Source organism: Haliotis rufescens, unplaced genomic scaffold, assembly GCF_023055435.1.
Source record: "Haliotis rufescens isolate VD_foot unplaced genomic scaffold, xgHalRufe1.0.p SCAF_8, whole genome shotgun sequence".
NCBI classification, from domain to species: domain Eukaryota; kingdom Metazoa; phylum Mollusca; class Gastropoda; order Lepetellida; family Haliotidae; genus Haliotis; species Haliotis rufescens.
The window spans coordinates 22431595-22440801 of NW_025964372.1; the positions used below are offsets into that span (position 1 = coordinate 22431595).

Sequence of the window (9207 nt, forward strand, 5' to 3'; positions counted from 1 at the left end):
AGACGGGTTTCACACACGCCTGTTGGGAATCACACCAGGCGTGTCGCGCAAACGCATTTACAACTTGACTACCCTACCAACTTGATATTAGTAATTTACAGGATGGCCCTGAGGTGTCAGTATAAGATGTCTGATTGATATCCGGCTATTATCTTGGAACATGCGACTCATCATCACCCAAAAAAGCACTTAAACATACATTGAAACTAAGCAAACACTAATAATCCGTCGTTTGTTTTCGTTATCTGATCTAAGATGTCAGTTATCACATTAATATTTCATTATAACATCCTCATATTGATTTCCACAAAGCCTTAATTTCCTGCTGCAACAAACCCAATAAATATTCAATTTACAGTAGCAGGTTTATTTCTCAGTTTTCCAAAAGTGTGATATGTGTTTCGAGGGTGACATTGTGTCCATTTTGTGGCCAAATAACCGACTCGCTCATGTTTCTCTGCCTTAACACTTTTTGCACAATATGTAAGTAAGCGTGTTTGATTTAAAGTCGCATTAAAAAATATTTTAGTTTTGCACAGCGTGCATGTGGACCTCATATAGGAGGAAAGTCCGAGGTGATGCAGGTAATGGATTTTTGTGAAACCCACCAACACGGGTATGGTGCTCACAAAATTGATTTGCCTTTATTACCCGTTGGTAATTAACGCTCTCGCTTGATATCACGCACACGCACGCACGCGCACGCACACACACACACATATTTATATATATACCTCACCCCTTTCTCTCTTAGCGAACTCGTTTATAATCTTATTCAATTCAATTCAAGCCCATATACAACGGAGTTTCATAACATATTTTATAAAATACAAAGTCAAGGTAACAATTCGCATCGTAACAAAAAAGCATTATGTATGTTGCCAGTTGATGTTGTGTTATAAGATCCTTGCAAGACAGTAATGAAGACAATCTTATGGCATTAAAATGAGATAAAGACCACTGCCGTAAGTACTTGTTTCTTAGATTTTCGTATATAGGGCAAATAAACATAAAATGGTATTCATCTTCGACAACAATGTCACAAAATGGGCATAATCGTATCGATTTCTCAATAGATGAAAATCTCCCTGTGTTAATTTTTAGATCATTCAGGCCAAGTCTAAAACTAATAAGGGTGTTACGAGAATTCCTGTACCGTAAATTTGATACATAAGATAAACCATATTACTTGGTGTTGACATACCAACATTCAAAAACTTTTTACAAGCGAGGAGATGAACCTTTTCAATTGTATAGAACTCTTCACAACCCAATATCTCAGACCCGTATAGTAAAATAGGTTGTATTTGAGAATCAAATAATTTAAAATACATTTTTGGTGAAATAACTCCAAGCTTAGACATAACAGAGTGGACTTGTAACAGAGCTTTCTTTGCTCTGTTCGTGAGATTAATTACTGACTTATTCAGTTTCAGTGTATGGGTAAACAATATGCCAAGGTATTTGTATTCATTCACAACATTAATACATGTACCTTTAAATAAACATTTCTCTCGTGTGGCCACTCGACCACCTCTACGAAATATAACAATATTTGTTTTATCAAGATTAACACAAAGTTTCCATTTTTCTGAATATTCCGAAAGTATGTTAGGCTGCTTCTGTAGACCAATACTAGTACTAGACATCAAAATCACTTCATCTGCAAAAAGTAGCATGAAAACTTCTATAATATCAGGGGAGAGCTGGACGCCATATCTACCAGACTGTATGATATCAACATATAACTAATTTATAAAAAATGAGAAAAGTATAGGACTTAAAACACATCCTTGACGTATTACGAATCATCAGATCCCACCTCTCTCCCTCTATGTCTGTCTGTCTCTCTCTGGTGACAAGTTCCACCTCTGAATCCCTGCTGGCGACAAGTTCCACCTCTGAATCCCCCTGCTGGGGACAAGTTCCACCTCTGAATCCCTGCTGGCGACAAGCTCCACCTCTGAATCCCCCTGCTGGCGACAAGTTCCACCTCTGAATCCCTGCTGGCGACAAGTTCCACCTCTGAATCCCTGCTGTCGACAAGTTCTACCTCTGAATCCTTGCTGGCGAAAGGTTCCACCTCTGAATCCCTGCTGGCGACAAGTTCCACCTCTGAATCTCTGCTGTCGACAAGTTCTACCTCTGAATCCCTGCTGGCGAAAAGTTCCACCTCTGATTCCCTGCTGTCGACAAGTTCCACCTCTGCATCCCTGCTGTCGACAAGTTCCACCTCTGCATCCCTGCTGTCGACAAGCTCCACCTCTGAATCCCTGCTGGCGACAAGCTCCACCTCTGCATCCCTGCTGTCGACAAGCTCCACCTCTGCATCCCTGCTGTCGACAAGTTCCACCTCTGCATCCCTGCTGTCGACAAGCTCCACCTCTGCATCCCTGCTGTCGACAAGTTCCACCTCTGCATCCCTGCTGTCGACAAGCTCCACCTCTGCATCCCTGCTGTCGACAAGCTCCACCTCTGAATCCCTGCTGGCGACAAGTTCCACCTCTGAATCCCTGCTTGCGACAAGCTCCACCTCTGCATCCCTGCTGTCGACAAGCTCCACCTCTGAATCCCTGCTGGCGACAAGTTCCACCTCTGAATCCCTGCTTGCGACAAGCTCCACCTCTGAATCCCTGCTTGCGACAAGCTCCACCTCTGAATACCTGCTGGGGACAAGTTTCACATCTGAATGCTGCTTCACACATTGTACCCACGTGTGGTCTTCGGCATAACGAGCAAACGCTGTAACCACCAGGCTACCACACCGCTCTCGTCTCTTATAACAAGCGAAGGTTCCTGGGCCAAGGTACTGATACTCCCTTGTTCGAAAATAGAGGCTGAGCATTCCGTTATTTGCGCGCGGGTCTATTCAGATGGTATTCGGGACACATAAAATCGGATTAGGTACGAAGATTCAACATTAAAAATTGAAGTGGTATAAGTAAAACATACTTTTATAGATTTGATTTGTTCGATTATATTTCAGTAATTTAACTTCAAATATTTTTTATGACCTAGGCTGTTTTCGGCTATTGGTTTTTGTCTGTGATCAATATTCTGCCTTTGTCGAGTGAAAATCTAAAATGTGCGTTTGAGATGTTTGGTAGTATTCATGATTCTGTGGTGAGCAAAAGAGATTCAGAGTGAAATAGTTGATAGTGCCGGGATTCAGGGGGAGGGATTGGGCACCCACAAAATATTCAGTTCTGACCGTTTCAACTGGCACCCAGTACATTTTATACTTTGAAATATACACATGGGATACAATAGATAACCTTAAAAATATATATTTTCGCAAAGTAGGCCCACTGTGTTTACTGTTGTCAACCGAAGGTTCATTATGGAACTAAAAGCGACAAATCCCCTTTCTTAATCATAAGAATCTCTTTTATTTAGTGTGTTGGAAACATAAAATGTTTGATAAATGGTCGGCCCCTTAGTGAACTCAAGACAAATTCTAACGCCATCCTACTATTTTCCAATGGGGTTAACTCTCATAAACAGGGATGTTATAATTTCCCTCGGAGTTTATATAATATCCCAGGGATATTTGCTATATAATATGTTATAATATCGCCGGGATTTCCTTTAATATCCCAGAGATTGTATTAATACAAATTCCGTTTATATTGTAACATACACTAAACCGCAAAAGAAACGTCACCCCAAATAACATTGCATGAAAAGTTGTCATTTAAATATTTGGGTAATTTTTCTCAAAGTTTCTAAAATTTAACATTACCTTGTCCGGAAAAAACCCAAAGCAGATGACAATAAAACCGATCGCCCAAACGCATCACGGCAACGGCCATGGTAACCCGATAGAAATTTATTTTGCATTTGAACATAATGTAATGAAATGTAAAATCAAATGACAAATGTTTTCTTTCTATCGATCGAACACGCAAAATTCGTGTCTGCAGCCCAGTGTAGGCTACGGAGGCGCTGATAAATCACAATGCTTTTAAGAATGTCTTTTTCAAGTTACCGTACGAAAGCAACAGATATTTTACGTCCGTCTTCTAAGGTTCGTGGAAAGTATGTTTGAAACATAAAAATGTTAATTTAAGTTTCTTTTCTCGTTTTATAAGTTACATAAAACACTTTCCCAGGGGTTTTATGACACTCTAACGTGTTTTATCCTACACATTTGGACTCACGTTCATAATATGAAACATATTCTGTTGTATTATTTTACGTTTAAAAGACCACCGTAACCATAGTTTTGCGAGTGTGAGATGCACGTGATCATACCTGCATATGTTCTCCCACAGGTCAGGTAGTAGGTACACTCTCATTAACATTAGATCTGTTACTCCGATACGACACACCCTGCTGGCAGGCGTGATGTTTATGGGGAAGTACCTGTACACTGTATGCAGATAATGACACAGAGTGTGGATGTTTTGAAATACCATAGTAACATGTGTTTGAAAGTGTTGGGTAGTGGGAAACAATCAGGAAGTGACAACAGATGGGACGAAGCACATACTTCGTAGACCGCCTCCGTGGTCTAGTGGTAGAGCGTCCGCCCGGAGAGCGGAAGGTCCAGGGTTCGATCCCGGGCCGCGTCATACAAAAAGACGTTAAAAGATTGTACTTGTTGTTACCCTGTCTGGCGCTCGGCATTAAGGGGCTAAAACAAGGACTGGTCGGCTCGGAGTCAGTATACTGTGTCTGAGTGTGGGGTATTCATGTTAAACTGCGGCATGGTATCTCAGTGAGCTAGCACTATAAATCGGCATCAGTCCGGACTAGTACAAGCAGCCACACACACACATACACGTGCATGCACGTCGCTATATAAGTGCAATAATCTTGGACGCGACGTTAAACCCAATTTCACCTCACCTCACATACTTCGTGTATCACACTTGATGGTGTTATGTCAATTATTTCTTTACATCACAGAGCACTTGCATCCTGAAATAATAGTATAAATACTGTTGGAAAATGAAGTTTCCGAAACGGAAGACATCATGAAGTTTGCTGCGGGGCTGTTGTGCCTCTTCATCTCCGTCGTCAATGTTGCTGCTTGAGAGAATGGAGCTGAACTTAAACGAGGGGTGTCCCTTGAAGGTAAGAATGTATGGCGACGGTCTATAAATTATCGAGTTCAATAGCCTCAGTGAAGATCCAGGTTGAACTTGTCTTTAACAACCCATGCTTGTCGTATAACATTGTCTTTAACAACCCATGCTTGTCGTATAACATTGTCTTTAACAACCCATGCTTGTCGTAAGAGATGACTAACGGGATCGGGTGGTTAGGCTCGCTGACGTGGTTGATACATGTCATCGTATCCCAATTGCGAAGATCGATGCTGTCAATCATCGGATTGTCTGGCCCAGACACGGTTACTTGCAGACTGCCGTCATGGAGCTGTATTAATGCAGACTGCAGCGTTAAACAACAAACAAACAAATTCAGTTGTAAGCTGAATCTGCACAGCATGTCTTACAGACCCGAGCCCCATTCCACGAAGCAATCTTAGTGCTAAGTCTCTCGTAGTCCCCATACTTAACATGGACCTATGACAGTCGCTGCGATCGCTTTGTGTAGAGGGGCCATGGTGCTAATTATGGAATGAGAGCTCTTTGGGGTTCTAAGTTGCTGCAGATCTCTGGTTTATAAGACTAAAGTATTACAAACAATTGCTGTTTACTTGGAATGATACATCAGTCACATTAACCTAAACATGATATAGAATGTACCTTTGGGTGTGGTTTCAGGACGTTCGGGAAAGAAGATTGTTGATGGCATTGATGTGACGAAACTAAACAGCAAGTCTCTAAACGCCTTCATGGATGCTGAGGATGAGAAGTTTGTTGGTGAACTCGGTAAGTAGCAAGATACCAAGTATAGAAGCAAAGATAAATAGAAAACGTCACGCCAGAGAAGAACCGAAACAGACTCAATTGGGCTAAAATGGCAAAACGGGTGAAAATTATATGAATGGTCTCCAAAGGACAAGGTTCACATGGTCCACATGGTTCACTCAGAATGTCCTCAGACCCATAGTTTTAAACATACACTGGCTCCTGCTGTTTCCTATACCCCCCGAATCAGATTCCACTGGGCATGAAAGGCAAAATAGCAGTGAAAATTATATGTATATGGATCATTTTTTTATTCAGAAATGGCCTGATGAATTCTATGGATTCAAGTCTAACATTTAGGGTTGATATTATCACCATACTTTAAAGTTCTGGCCAAATTGGAAAATACAGAACACCATACATCATTGGTCTTACCAACCCCTGAAGATCCGGGTTAGAATAGGCTTCTGCAACCCATGCTTGTTGTCAGGCTCGCTGACTTGGTTGATGCATGTCATCATGTCCCAATTGCGTGAATTGATATTCCTGATATAAATCACTGGATTGTCTGGTACAGACTCAATTACTTACAGATTACTTACTCTAAACCGACTTTTGTTCAAAATGTAATGAAATTTGCTACATGTGTAGTTTCACGATTCAAAATTTTGACCTTTACACTTTGACCATGCTCCTATATTTTCTCACACTGAAAACATGAGCTTCTCAGGAACCACTGGACCAATGAAGATGAAACTCACATGCTTGTACCAACCAATGATGACACTCCAATTGGTTCAAGAGGTCCAAATCCAATCTGCCAGAGCAGCCATTTTAAACAATCAATTTATGTCATTTTGTAATCAAATTTGATATTTGTTCAGCAACTGGGTTTAAGAGTCGGTCTTTGTTTACATTTGGACTGTTGACAACATATCCAGGTGAGCTACAGTGCTGTGGCACTAGTCAGCTGTTTCTTCTTCTGTTATCAAGTTCTTCCTTGTCTTGTTGGTTTTTCTGTAAAACAGTGCCATTTAATCATGATTCTTTCACAATCAAACTTATGTCCCTAGATCTTCAAGTGGCAAGTCGATATCTGTCAAGCAAGAAGACAGAACGCAAGAGGTGGTTTGCCCTTGTGAGGTATGCACCAACTGCATTCAAGGTGGCCAGAAAAATCTACAAAAACTTCAGCGTGTACCAGTCAAAACCTCCAGGAGTGGGAAGTGGGTCACTCGTCAGTACACAAACCCATCAGGCAGTTACAGGCAAGCACGGAAAGACTTTTTCAGATTGAAACCGACTGATGTGAAACCAATAAAAGGGGGTTACAAAGGCAAACTAGGCAAACATGACATCAATGTACGTCGTCAAAGTCGTCCGACAATTGAGATCCAAACAAAGAAAGGAAACATGAACCTCAAGAGAAAGTTCCGGTACGGCCCTGGCAACTGATGCTGTATTCGGATGACCTACCTGATTCAGTAAAGTAATTGCATGAGTGTGGTGCTTCATATATTATTCCTAGATAGTGAGTGAGTACAGTTTTATGCTGCTTTTAGCAATATTCCATCACATCGAGGGACACCAGAAATGGGCTTCATACATTGTACATTGGGAATCAAACCCGAGCCTTCCACGTGACGAGCAAACACTTTAACCATGAGCTAACCCACCACCCTTTCCTAGATGAGACCAAACCAATATAATATTTCAGCGCAGACACCAATTCCATTTCTAACCTTCTCTCTTGTCATACATTGTCTCATAAAATATGTAAAAGAATACATTTAATTGGTGTGTGTGTAACTTGATTCTGATGTTCCACCTGATCATATGCCAACTCCAGCTCGAAGTATGAAGTGACGAGTTAGGTTCCCTTGTGTAGAGGACCCGTGAAAATGCGGGGTAGAAAAGGTCTTCAGCAACCCATACTTGCTGTAAAAGGTGACTATGCTTGTCGTAATAGGCGACTAATGGGATCAGGTGGTCAGACACCCTGACTTGGTTGATGCATGTCATCGTATCCCAGTTGCATGGATTGATGCTCATGTCAATCACTGGATTGTATGGTGCGGCGTTAAACAAAAAAACAAACAAAAAAACCTTGTGTAGAGACAAGACTAAAACCAGAGCAAAAACAATACCTGACTAAAAAATGCTGTTTCATAATGTAAGTTGAGGTGAAACGGGGTTTGACGTTACGTCCAAGATTGTTGCACTTATATAGAACGTGCATCCAGTCTGTACTGATGCCCATTTTAGTCCTAGCCCACTGAGATACCATGCCGCAATTTAACATGAATACCCCACTCAGACACAGTATACTGACTCGGAGCCGACCAGTCCTTGCTTACGCAACTTAATGACGAGCACCAGGCAGGGTAACAACAAGTACCATCTCTTAACGTCTTTTGGTATGACACGGCCGGGGACTGAACCCCAGATGTTCCGCACTCGAGGGCAATTTTAGAAGTTATAAAAAGCAAGACAGTTATTGTAAAAAACTATATCATTGGGTGTGATTTGGCACAGAGACCAGAGAGTGTGTGAGAGTCCCGTGTCTGAGTGTCTCCTGTGTCTGTCCTGTCATTTTAATCTTTTTTTGTTCGTTTAACAATGCACTCAGCAACATTCCAGCTCCATGACGGCAATGTTGCTTCTCAAGTTTGGACCAGACAAACCAGTAAATGTGCAACATCCCATACCAGCATGGTACGATGACACTCAAAGAATCACCGAGCCTGACTCCTTTCAGTTGTCTCGTACAACAAAAAAGGGTTGCATGCAATTCTCTTAGTAGGGGAAAAAACACGTCAGTTTCCTGCGTCCAAGCCTTTAATTTTTAAAATTCATATCTGATATGAAGTGTACAAAACAAAGGAAATCAGCTTCCAAATGGAAGTTGTAAGGGTGACAAAACCATGGAATGAAGTATATAAACATTGTTGTCGTTTCAATATGAGAATCAATATTTTACAAGTAAAAATATTTCATTCAATTAAAGACTGACCATTTGAATTTTCAGGGAGGAAGGTATTTATGAAAATAATTATTTGTCGCAGACATATATATTTTATCCTCAGATTTTACGCTGGGTTTTACGCTGCTTTAAGCAATATTCCAGCAATTTCACAGCGGGGGACACCAGAAGTGGGCTTCACACATTGTACCCATGTCGGGAATCGAACCCGGGTCTTCGGCGTGACGAGCGAACACTTTAACCACTAGGCTACCCGACCTTCCCACGTCCCTAATGACGTGACATGTGGAAGGATGATACAACTTGAAATAACTGTAAACAAATAACAGATCAAGCGTTGACACAGTGGGGATTATCTGTCCAACATAAATACTACAACACTGTACAGAAAACATTTAATTATTA

At 41.3% G+C, this 9207-nt stretch overlaps 1 pseudogene; it reads left to right on the forward strand.

The window, feature by feature from the left end:
• The first annotated feature begins 2873 nt into the window (after nucleotides 1–2873).
• LOC124139347 lies at nucleotides 2874–7274 on the forward strand (annotated as a pseudogene).
• The last annotated feature ends 1933 nt before the right edge of the window (nucleotides 7275–9207 follow it).